We start from the raw sequence: 12,843 nt of genomic DNA on the forward strand, positions 1-12,843 counted from the left end.
ACACTCTTGCTCTCCTAGAAACGCCTCCGCTAACGCGGAGGCGTCGGGGTTGTAGTGTGGCGTTTGGCTTGAACGCCGGGCTTGGGCTTGAACGCCGGTCGGCGTCCGGGTGGAGCCTTCGGTGGAGGCTCGTCACTACACCCTTTCTCTTGATCCTTTTCTTCCTGCTCATCCGTCTCCTCATGAAGCCTCTTAGCAGGCGTACTGCAAGACGCAGGCATCACGGTGTCGTAAGTGTCCTGCGTTTCCCCGGTCGTCGCTTCTGCTAAGGTGCAAGTTTCCTTGGCGTCTTTATCCTCGATCTCAACCGAGGAATTTGGCTCTGCCGTGTCATCCCATGGATCTTTCCCGCCGTCCGATGGCTTGGCCTCGTCAGCAGGTGTTGCCTTCTTCAGAGGCGTCAACACTGAGGGCTGGACATCACTCCCTTCACCAGCGGCTTCCACTGCGTCTACCACGTCCATCAGGTGATCAGTCGCGTCCTCTTTCAATGCCGGGCCTGTCACTGTTGCGTAGGTTCGCACGCACTGAGTCTCGTCGTGGCCGTAACGACGACAAAGCCCGCAGCGTGGTACGCGGCACTCGCGTCGTATGTGCCCGATGCCCCGGCATCGGAGGCAGAGAGGAGCTCTGCCTGGGACGTGCACGAGCGCGACATCTTCCGCTACTCGCAGCTGGTGGGGCAAGTCTTCAGTGGTGACGCCAGCCTTCAGCTTCAGTATCACGGAACGGGTGGTTGACCCTTTGTCAACGCATCTTTGAACCCGCCACTTGTCCCTGGCGATTTCAGTCACTTTTCCAAAAGGTGACAAAGCAGTACGAACGTCTTCGTCGGGTACTCCGTGAAGAAGCCAGTAGAGCTTGAGTCGGACGCCACGGTCGCACGGGTCGACGACCACACAACGGTGGTCCTTGACATCAAACGCGTCTGCAGCAAGAATCTTCTTTTTCCCTTCTTCGTCCTTGAAAGTCACCGCCCACAGATGGTTCATCTGATATGCACCCAGGGCAACCACTTCCGGCATGAGCGACAGTCGTATAAGAGCGTCGCGAAAATGTTCCACCTTGTAAGGCCTTGCCTTGACATCCCCGTGCAAAAAAACTGTGTGCAAAACGGACGCACCTGTTGGCAATGATGGCAAAATCACTTGTTAGTCCTGGCCTGGTTTTTCAGTTGACCTGATACCGCGGCCCTGCCGGGCTGCTGAAGCCGCTCCTTCGAAGCTCATGCTACGCACGACCGTTCACCACGGACGCAAGAAAGCAACTCGCTACGCCACGAAGCGGACATGAACACACGCACCAGGATGGCAATAAATACCCAACATTAACGAAAGGTCGCGTTTCTAGCGCGTTTCTAACGCGTTTGTGCTAGCGCATTACGGCCCGTGTAAGAAGCTGGTGTAAGACGCTGTGGCCTCTCCGCCTTACCTTCAACGCGTTTCGAACGCGCTGCCCAAAGCGGTGGCAAGTCAAGTTCAAGTCGAGGAGCGTTTATGAATACGGGGGGTATACTCTCTCAGCAGTCATGTGATGGCGTCGGCAAACGCGGTGCACGTTCCGGCATGTGTAAATGGCTGCGTAATACGCTGTGGCCACTCCCCCTTACTAGAGAGTACTGCACGTTCCTAACGCGTTTGTGCTAGCGTCCCCTTAAGCCGGAGATCCGATGATTCCCTCCGGAGCTTCGCCCACTCATCATCATTCGCCCCGTGTATATGCTGTGATTTTTTTCTTTTAAGTACCTACTGCCAAACTCTATTTATTGTCGTTGTTTTGTTTTGGCATTTGTGATATGTCGTCTTCTTTCTTTACGCTTTCATTCACTTCTTCCTACCTTGTTGCTTGTTTGCAGTGTTTTATAATCTGTTTCTGCCCCCTTTCTTCCCGAGAAGTAGGAAGGCGTTGTGCCCCTTCCTGTGGCATTTGGAAGCCTGCTTCTTCGCCTCTTATCTCCCCAGTAAATTGCATACGTTTTCAATTCAACATATAAAATAATAATAACGTTAGAAATAACGTTGACCTGACGGTAACTTAAGCTGCCGAGCGTCAACGTAGAAGAGTAGAAAGAAAGGACTGGTGGAACCGGAAACTCATCACACATTAATTACTGGTGCTTTTGGAAGGTTTATATTTTGTAACAGAGAATTTATTTGCTCTACCAAAGCCAATGACATTGATAAACTGGTGAATAAGAACGCAGGCGATAAACAAATTGTGGGCATTTACAACGAGATTGTCTAACAGAAACCGTCTTCGTAATTCTTCAGTTATTCTTTCTTTGTCAGCCATCTGTACTTGCGGCTTCGGGAGCTGCCTGTCCTGTTCCAGGCTGGCATGCCGGGCATTGCGTAAGGAATGCCCTTTTGCAATTGCTATGAAGGAAGTGAGCCGTGCTTGCTGGCACCCATGCTACGCACTGTAAACCATCTGAAACAAAAATGATGATGGACATGAAGAGTTCATGTTCCAATTACAGCTTTGTGTGAAAACTCGATTCTGCCATTTGACGATTTTTAAAGTTTTTTTGAAATAAGTGTGAATTTTAATGAATCACTTCGTTTAGTGTAAGCCGCCCCAGCCGCCACATGCAGACAGTAATATTTGTTTTGTCCCCGCTAACGTATTCATCGATGCAGTATTAATTGTGTATTTATCCAACGAAGGTTAGTCAATCATTCGGTAAAAAGTAGAGTCTGGATTCACAAAAAATTTTACGCTTATAGTTCTCAACGGTAAACTCCGGCAATGCAATTGCTTGAAATTAAAATAGCGAAGGTAGCCAGGCAATCGCAGAGAGCCCTTAAAAATTAAGATTATTCTGATTATGGCCACGGTTGTTCGGAAATACGAACAAAGGAGGGTCTGGTGTAGCGCAGTTGGTTTTACTCGCTAAAAGAGTCCGTAGGATTTGCCATTGCAGCGACATGCTGACGAAGACCCCGACAACGTCTGCATACAACAGCCTTAGTTTTTAAGTTTGCCCTGCAGTGCTCCCGAGAAAGCTTGTTGAGTGGCACCGACAGTAGCAACGCCATGCGGAGATTTCTTGCACTTCATGCGACGGATGTCACGTCGACAATCGGCACCATGATCAATGGTTGAAAATGTAATGAGCTATTTACGCTGGCAGAAAATTGCAATTACAGTAAGAAAGAAATGTTACATTTTACAGCCGTTTTAGTGGCTGCCTTGTTATCGCGCAGCTCCACGCAAAGTGTTGTAATCATGGAAACGACGTATCAAGATGCTGTGCACATGGCGCGCCAGCGTCCACGTCGCGATAGCGTTTGTAGCCAAAATGTGATGCCTTCGGCTCGGAGATCAGACCACGCGCCCCCCGATCGCCGATGCCATGGCACCACCAGCAACAAACTATCCACAGGATGTGCTTTTACAAGCACGCGCAATGGTTCTGGATCCCTCTAAACAGCGCTGAATTGCAGAGCACAATTAGAAAAAAAAATTGCCGATTTGTAGTCGAGCTATGCCACCTGTTTCTTTTAGTGTTCATTGTGCCGCGCTTTCTATTCAGCGTCATGTCATCCGAACTAATTACCAGACAATCAACGCCTTCTGCACTACGATTGAAGTCCACATCATAGGAGTCGTGACCAGACTCGCACACGTTACAAAAAAAAAAGTTGCCGAGTGCTGTAACAATTACTTCATTCAAAAATATAATTGACTACGATGAACAATAAATGCCCCAAGAAAAATAATTCACGAATTACTAAACAGTAATCCATGAGTTGTAGGTTACTCTCCACTAATTTCTAATAACATGGCACATATTCAGTTAAACAGAACGGGCGAAGTCTGGTTCTATCAATGCGTCCTCTGCAGCCCATCACAAATTCTACATCTTTGCTAGGAACTCGTTTTCAAAAATTCATCGGTTATCTTCCCTCGCTTTCTTGTGAAGAAGTCAGGCAGCTACACTGAAAACTCGCTAAGTGTGCGCGCTGTAGGGAAGATCGGTTCTGCCTTGAATGCCACGGTGGTCGCATCGGTGTTCACTATGAATCGCAGCGCTTCATTGTTAATGGGACTTGGTGAAGGCGCTTACGGTAGAGCGAACGAAAAGCTGAAGAACTTGTCGATATGTAATTTCCACGCGTCAACGTCCGAAGTTCCATAGGTATTTAACCCTAAAATTGCCGATTCAATTCGTGGGGCATGTCGTGGACCATTAGGATGACTGAGTGCCCAGGTTTGCCGGTCTGAACATGCTCATCCATGAGGCTTCTGCATGGCACGAGCACAGGTGTTCTGCTGTCGTTCCCGTCATATTCACTTCCTCAAAGCTGCACCGCCTGGTACAGCTTGTATAGTCAATAAGGTAACTGGTTACATGTGACTGGTTGCTGCAAGAAAACTAATTAAACAGCGAACACTGCCGAGTAAAAATGTTATAGATCTATTACAAACCCGCCAAAAATGCAGTGGAATATAATTAATTATTCAAACGTGATTCGTTACGTACAAATCTGATCACGCCAGCAGGTCCGGTGCCTTGGTGATATTCGAAGTAGCTGTGTAGTTTCGGACCTTGAATCGTTTGTCTGAGGAGGCCACATTGCGAGGCTCGTGTTTCCGAAAACTCTCCCAAGCCAATTTAGCCAGTCAATTCAGCCATACGCGAACGTTTCAGATTCTTGAGTATCTATCACGCCACGCGTGCGATGCATGCGGATTTGGAATCGAGAGCGAGTGTAGAATTGTAATAAACCTTTTATAATCCATAACTACAGTTACCTCCATCATTAGTATCTCTTCTTCACCATCCTAGATGGGGCCAGGAAGGGCTGCCATGGGTGATTCCAACCTCAGCTCTTACTACTGTATTGCTAACGGACATTTCAGTGTTACCGTCGTTCAACCACTATTACAACGATGGATACTAGATTAATTGTTCTACGATTTCGAATGGCTGCATTGCGAAAGCAAACTGAAGCATTTTTATTGTACTTTTTGTTCAAGCATTGTTGCGTTCTAGTCCCGTCACATTTAATTAGACCAACAAAGTGATACTTATGCCCGCTTATTAATTGTAATGTATTCTTGATTGGAGAAACAAATTGTGATTCAAGATTGTGCTTTCCTCTAGATTTGGATGGCTTCGGTGCAGTGACACTCACCATGACACTCACTATTTTACATACTTTTAAACACTTCTGCTTATTGGTATAATTTTTGTAGCAACTAATACCACGTTAGCAGGAATTAGAGGGTAGATTATGGCAATTACTGCCAAACAACAAATCTGACGTGATAGCATATCGTAAAACTCAAGAAATGTCGAGGTTTTTTGAAGTCAAGAAGACGAAGTTTATTCAAATTCATGTAGTATATTTGTCATTCCCATGCTACACGACGCGTTGTACAGATGGCGTGCTTGGATAATAATGCTCGAGTTCCCTCTTGTACTTTTAGTATAAAACTATAATTTTGACTCTCGTGTTCGGGATGTTGATGACAAAATTCACCCAGCAGCTGCGTGCCAGATATTCACATACAAGACGTTGGTTATATGCCGTACTTAATATTCATATGTGCACTTACCTGATGTTGATTTTGGAAGGCTTAAAATAAAACAGTTTTGATCAGCATATAGAACTGGGTACTGTCCCTGTAATTGTTTTCCAAATTGCGTATTCTCTGTGTAAAGAAGTTTCATTTTAAAATATTTCCGTACTTCAGAATACAAATAAAGCCAATGAAAGCACTGACCGAATGCACCCATCCTTCGCGATAGTACAGTCACTATAGTAGGGTGCACTGCCGATCATTAAGGCAATGGTCCCCATAACAGAAATCTGCAGATTCTGAATATTGGTGCGACCATGTCTTCCTAACACCAGAGGCTGAAGCCTGCCTTAAGATATGGTGCCATTTGTGTTGTGTTATGTGAAATGTCAATGTTTACCCTCTATTAATGCGTTTGTCCAACAGTCGCCCGTATATAGCAATGACAGGGTATTCGCTGAAGCATTAATGTGTGGTATTAACCTGTTTTGTAAGTTCCCTTCGAGTTTTATGAACTAAACCCGAGTTCTGCGAATGGCTGATAACAATCTTTATAAAATATACCTGATATAACGCCAGCTGTTAACGTCAAATATAAACATGTATCTTTTGCGAAACATTCCTTCTATTTAAAGCTCTTTATCTGAATTAACACCCGTATTCAGAAACGCATCTGAAGTTGAAGCCCGTGCTTCACTTGACATAAATGACGCCTGACGTTAACGTGCCCAAGACGCTCATTGCGTTTGCTTCCGTGCGTTCACGACAGGCGTCATTTAAATCAGGTCAAGCGTGGGCTTCAAGTTACGATACATTTCTGAATACGGGGGCAATATTCATCACAAAGGGTGTGCGCTGCGAAATGCGTGTATTTCCTAAGAGATTTCTGCTTGCATGAATCACCATATTACTGTCAGCTTCTTGTTCTTCAATCAGCGCAAGAGCTAACACGTGTGTTTTGTGTTGCGCCTATATGTGCAAAAGTAAAAAAAATATTTGATTTCTGAACCGAACTAGGTTACCGGAGAAGCTTTGGCCACAGATTGGCCACATGACACAGCGGAAGTTGTCACAAATAGGTTTACGAGCACACTTGGTTTGGTAATGTATATTGCCCATAGGAATCATAATACATTTCGGCATTTAGAATAAACGCGTCGCGTACTACGGGGACAAACGTGCGCCGCAACCGTCTGCCTTGGCGGTGGAGAAACGTGATACAGGGCTACCACCGACTAAAGTCCCTAGATATTTTTTTTTTGCTGAAAATGTAGGGACTTTACTACCGACCACAGCATATAAACCTCAAGACGCCGCAAGGTACACGTTTGACAGCACGTGCTCTAAAAGGCTATAAGAAAATGTAGTTGGCGTTCGGTGACGATAGCCACCCCCCCCCCCCCCTCCCAGATTGGTTGCGCGACAGAATGTACCGTTAGCGGATGACAATCCGAGTATGAAAACGCGTGAAAGCACAAGAAAATCAATTTGCTTTATTAAAGCAATGATTCGCTTGACGACGCATGCTTACTGCAACGAAGATATTGTAACGTGTCGTAGTTCGAGTAATAAGACTGATTACGACCGATTGTGTCGGGAACGCACACAGGTTTATTTCTGCTACATCGCGGCCATCTTGGAAGCTCCCCTGCTGTCTACCAGGGTTGCCTTCCTACATTCCAAAAGGTGCTATGCATGGACACTACAGATATGTCGGTAGCATTTGTTGTTTCGCGGCGTAATTTCGTAGAGAACATAGCCAGTGAGCAACGCATCGGTGGTGGTTGTACAAATCTTTATACGTGTACTCTGACTCGTAATGTGTGCTGCCCAATGTTGAGCCACGTTGGGCATTGACGTATTTCTGTGAGATGGAAGTCCGCGATAGACCTCGGACAACCACTTCTGTCGTAAAGAAAAAGTGTCGACAGGGTGAGGTGCTTCCGCAATTACTTAAGAACTGGCAGTTGTCCGAGGCACACACAAATATACTCTAATACTGCTAGCTACTAAGCGCTGAACCTGTTGCTCCGGCGAGCCTGGCATCTCACGCAGATCCGGTAAAGAATATGCTATATTTAAATGTACTTCTAGCATTATTGAAACTTTCAGCGGACCCACGTGAGTTTCTGGCTCATTGGGTTTATTTTAACTAAGACAGCAGTCAAATTCTTAAAACCGCGTTTTCTTTGTTCGTTCGTCCTTTTGTCTGCCCATTCGGTTACGCTGACGAAGAGCGTTATTGTGATCGACGTGTCTTTGTTGCCGTCAGGCCACCTTGTCATTCCCAGGGCTACAATCACCATAGGGCGGCGAAAAGCAGTACTGTAGCCGCTACCAACGCCACATGCATTCGAACTCACGTCACTGCAGCAATATACACTTGGGAATTGTCATGTTAATCACTCAGTTAACCACTCGCCCGCGGAGCTTTGGGCAATTACTGCAAGCAGATGAGTTTCACATTGACTCTGAAACTGAGAGCGGTGACGTCTGTGCATGTTCATCCCAGTTCAGGACAAATAAAACCATACAAGACGAAAATGACATGTGCGTCGTATAGAAATTCTCGACAAGGCGCGAAATTCTTTGATATGCTCGTGAAGACAGCATCCATGGTTGGAAAGAGGCGTCCATGAAAATGATGATGTGAAGCCTCAACTATGTTCCGTACTCAAAACAGAGGGTGCACCCAGAATAAGGTAGCTGGTGGTAAACAACGAAAAAAGTGTCGATGAAATTCGATAACAACAATAACGCGACTAGGCGAGTCTAGGTTGAATGTGTGATGCAAACAGTGCAGAACACGTGACACGGTAGCGCAAGGTCTTGTGTATTCTTTTTCTTGTCCCATTTTTAGCGCTCTTTGCTTGCAGTACCAACAACGACTTCGCAACAATTGCGCTCTACATAGTTTGTTACCCAGTAACTCACATGATGTACTGCCGCCCAGTGCCCGATATATGTAGGGGCGCTGCAAATGTACAAAAAAAATGACCCTCGCACAAACGTCGTACGTGACTCTACGTCATTTCGCTCGTAACATTAGTTGGGGGACTCTAGCTATTGCCTCAAAATTATTTCGCCAACTGGGGCTTTGAAAAAGAATAATCGAGCCCGAAAAACAAGAAGCATTTAATACAGCTGCCAAATCACCTGCGGCCTAAACGTTGACTCACACAAACACTGAAATGTGAAACTATAGATAGGCAAGAACGAAATGCAAATATAAAGGTAATCTCAAATGCTGAGGAAAGTCGAAAGGTGGATGTGATTGAGCATATGCGGCACCTGGAAATAAAGCTTCACTCATTCTCAGATTTCTAAACAATAACGAGAATCGCGTCTAATATTGCCAACATACTTCACCTGCGTTAAATTATGGAACTGAAACCATGAACAAACTCTAGAAGAAACAAAAGAGTGCAACGAGAGATGGAACAAAAAATGTTAGATGTAGCGGCCAGAGAAATGACTATAGATTTGTATGAATTAGAGTGCAAATTTGAAGGGAATGTTGTATTTCCTATTATTAGGATGTCCAGTTGAGTAGTGTTGTGCAGTACTGGTTAACTGGTAAGAACTGGTAATCAACTATAAAAACTGATTAGGTGCCGGGGGAATAAAGAATTCGCAGTCTATGATGCCGGATAGTAATGCATTCTGGGAAGATTTGGAAATTTGTAGGTTCAGGATAGAGCTGGCTCATGCAAGAGAGGGATAATTCAAGATCAATGACAAAGGCCCTCGCATAGCAGTAGAAAAGAAATAGGCTAATAACGAAACAGTAGGTGTGATGGTGTTCGCCTACTAGCAAGCGCCATATAGAAACGCGTCACGTCGGCGTTCCTGCTTTTTTTTTTATCCTAATGACTTAAAAATAAATCTTGCAATTTACAGGCGTGCGTCATAAATCGGGTGAGACAAGCACATTCAGTATACATTCCTCGGGGATGTGAGCTTTCTACTTATCGCAAAAAAACAATAGTAATAAGATAACGTTGTTCTTACCCTGTACTTCAACCGTTAGAGTTAATTGAGTATTAATTGTTGACAGTGAAAGATGCAGCCAGTGTTCGCTGAAACATGAGAAAAAAAGTTATGAGGTTGGAGTTGCTTATTTTAGAAGAAAACACAAGGCTAGAGAGCTTATGTGGCTAATGTTTGAATATCATTTTGTGAATCGTGAGATAAGAGTTAAAGGAAAGATAACAGATGTATTCCTCATAATAACATTTCAATGTTTTCAGAAACATTTCTACAGCCAATTGACCTCGATGGGTAGCATACATGTTGTCCCTTAGCTTTGTTTGTTAATCTTATTCGTTTGTGTGGCAAAGAAAATCCCCGTTTCGTAGTTTTCACAAAAGTATCCTGTTAATGTTTTGCTCTGTGATTCCAATAGCGGCATTTATTCTTTAACAGTAACACCAGATATTACTTGAAATGCCTAACGACTCTTATACTTGCAGTTTGAAACCACCAGAACAACTTGCTCAGAATCCTCTCCAGGTTACTAGCGCGTCTGAACTGAACTAAGGCAACGCAATTAAGATATTTTATGCAGTAGTTAAAAAACAAGTAGAATCTACATTTCCCCTCTTATAAGGAGCTGTGGTGATACTATTCCCGAAAGTTTGGTGCCTAACCGCATGTTGCTTCTGCCCAGACTCAAAACTGTGTTTTCCTTGTTCGTGCGTTCATCTATCGGTTCATTCCGTTGTGCTGACGATGACGGTTGTTCTCATCGACCAGCAACATTCAAGTAACATGTTACTGATGCACATGTATTGTGTATTAATAATTACACTTCAGAATAAAAAAAGCCGAGTTTACTCTTCGTTCTCTGCAAGACATTCACCAAGGTGCATTATAATTGAATATTTCCTATCGTACGTTTCCATGAATGAAAAGAAAATGCTTGGTTTCCAAAGGCACACTGATCAAAACATCAGTAATTTTCATTGATATATGTGCAAACTGTGGCAAGTACCAACGTTATCACATATTACTTATACGCATTCCAGTCTACTGAAGCTTTAACAGTCATTCATGTATACTCCGAATTCAACGTATGGAAGAACTACACACAGTCTTCATTATCAGTAAACGGACTCCATTGCCTGCGACAACCAGGCTGACTACGGGCTGTTGAATGTAGTACCTGTAGTATGCCGAAAGTGGCAACGGCCTAGGGAGTGAAAAGGACCATCGTAATGATCATCCATAGGTCTGGAGTGCCAGGGTGTGCCACGGCAACCGCACCACGCAACCGAAAGGCGTATACGGTGGAGGTGCGGAGTGGTCTGTAAATTTTGGTAAATAATACCACCAACGCACGCTAGCCGAAACTACTCTATAACAAAAACGCCAAAATGCGGGCCAGGAAAAAAGATAATAAAGGGAGACGTTTTGATCTAGTGCAAAGAACGTGCGTTGAGCTGCTTCTACGCTGCCAACAACCGCGCTCGTCGCTCGTCCGCACCGTCTCTTATCTCCACACGGTGCCGTTATGCGCCGGGCGTTCGCCGCTCAGTTTCTGTTGAAGCGATAGACCGCACGTACCTTCGCCCGCTGCTGCGCCGTATATATACGCTCGCTGCCAGCGTTTTGACAGTCGTTGTCTGCAGTCGTTCAGTGTGATCTATTCCTGTTTGTTTGTGCGCGCTCACACCACGCTTGTTCATTCAGTTAGTAATAGTCGGGCCACATTTTCCAACGCACGCTACACATGCAATGCTGCCCGGATCGGCAGTGCAACACTACAGGTGTGTCCCTTCGCACGCGCTGCCCACGGGAAGCGCTTCTCATCAACATCACGGTTTCACACGCGCCTTCTCGTGGTCATCGAGTCTCTCTTCATGTCGGTCTACTTACGCCGCAGCACACCTGCTTACTTAATCAGCTCATGTTTACTACAATTCATATTGCTACCAAAGCCGCTCACCTTACTTCGTATGACATTGCTGTGTTGCTATCGCATTCACTGCTTCGCCCTTAGGGCGAAACTGTGACATTTTTTGCATTTCCAGCGTTAGCGGTCACGCTCGCCGGATGCCTCCGTCGGCGGAGGCGTGCGGCACAGAACCTCCAGCGTTCAAGCTGTCCGTACACGTCACACACCAAGTGGAACCAATTTCTTGCGCATCTAAATTTCGGCAATTCTTGGTCCTCCCAGATAAAAGATAAACATTTGTGAGAGTATCACATAGCGCCTCTATATAGACCAATGAGGAGGGTTTAACACTTTTCATATAAACACTGATAAATATTCACTCTTCAAATTGGGTTAGCGTATCGCCCATAGCATTCCCCACATTTGGTCAACATAAAACATCACGAGCAATTTAGTTTCAGAAAGCTGCTTAAACTGGCATATAACGTTTTTGTGCGCTTCTAGTCGCATTAGCAGCTTTGCTGTAAAATTCAGAGGCGACTCAGTTATTGGAATAGAACGCCAGAATATTATTCACCCAGAACCGTGGGAAGTGTCCACCTTCCAGAAGCACTGGGCTTCAAGTGTGGTAGGAGCGTCAGCTGGTCGCCGGTTGAGATGAGCCAGGGGTGCTCAGAGTATTATTTGGAAACAAAGCAGAGTGGAGGTGGGTGTGGAATCGTCATGAGCAAAACTTTTTTTTTAAGCAAATGCTCCGAGTGTTAGGTCACGGAGTTGTAGAACGTCTGTAGCTCACAAAGGCTAGGTGACTGTTTGGTGTCCCCTCGTTCTAGAGGGTATGCCATTAGTGACCATCACCAATTTCAGCGCAGCAGGCCAGAGGCACCTTTGCCGCCACGTATATTGGGTTGGAAACAGGACAGAGCACAGAGTTTAGTGACGTTCCTTTCTTTTTCCTTGCGCATTAAGGAGAGGTAGAATGAATTCTAATACCGCGGCGTCATATTAAGCCACAGAGCACGCTAAACCTTGAGATGGAAGACACCTACGTTTTCATTGGAATTCCAGGTTTTGTTGGCGGCTGAAAATAAAAGAAAAAGGTTGTAATTACACATTTAACTGCAGCCCCGCTTTGCCAATTACACAGGTATGAATCTTTGTAACACTTAGCCAGATATACAATAAAAACAAACAGATCTAACAGAAATTTAATACATATATATATATATATATATATATATATATATATATATATATATATATATATATCAGTGAAGCAAAGAATCACAGGAGCCGGCACAGCAATAGTTCGAAAAATAGAATCACGTAGGTAATACATATAGCGGGACTTTACTGACGCTTCGGCCGGGGTCCGGCCTTCATCAAGAGCGTGATTGCACGTACATAGAGCTCAATTT

At 44.9% G+C, this 12,843-nt stretch overlaps 1 long non-coding RNA gene across 1 annotated transcript; it reads right to left on the reverse strand.

The window, feature by feature from the left end:
* Positions 1–2,225: 2,225 nt before the first annotated feature.
* On the reverse strand, positions 2,226–12,506 carry LOC125940085 (uncharacterized). Its single transcript, XR_007463325.1, has 4 exons — positions 12,475–12,506; positions 9,541–9,608; positions 5,566–5,661; positions 2,226–2,430 (listed from the first exon to the last, which is right to left on the reverse strand). It is a non-coding gene; the product is annotated as an uncharacterized LOC125940085 (long non-coding RNA).
* Positions 12,507–12,843: the final 337 nt, after the last annotated feature.

The sequence above is a fragment of the Dermacentor silvarum genome, chromosome 9, assembly GCF_013339745.2.
Source record: "Dermacentor silvarum isolate Dsil-2018 chromosome 9, BIME_Dsil_1.4, whole genome shotgun sequence".
Taxonomy (NCBI): domain Eukaryota; kingdom Metazoa; phylum Arthropoda; class Arachnida; order Ixodida; family Ixodidae; genus Dermacentor; species Dermacentor silvarum.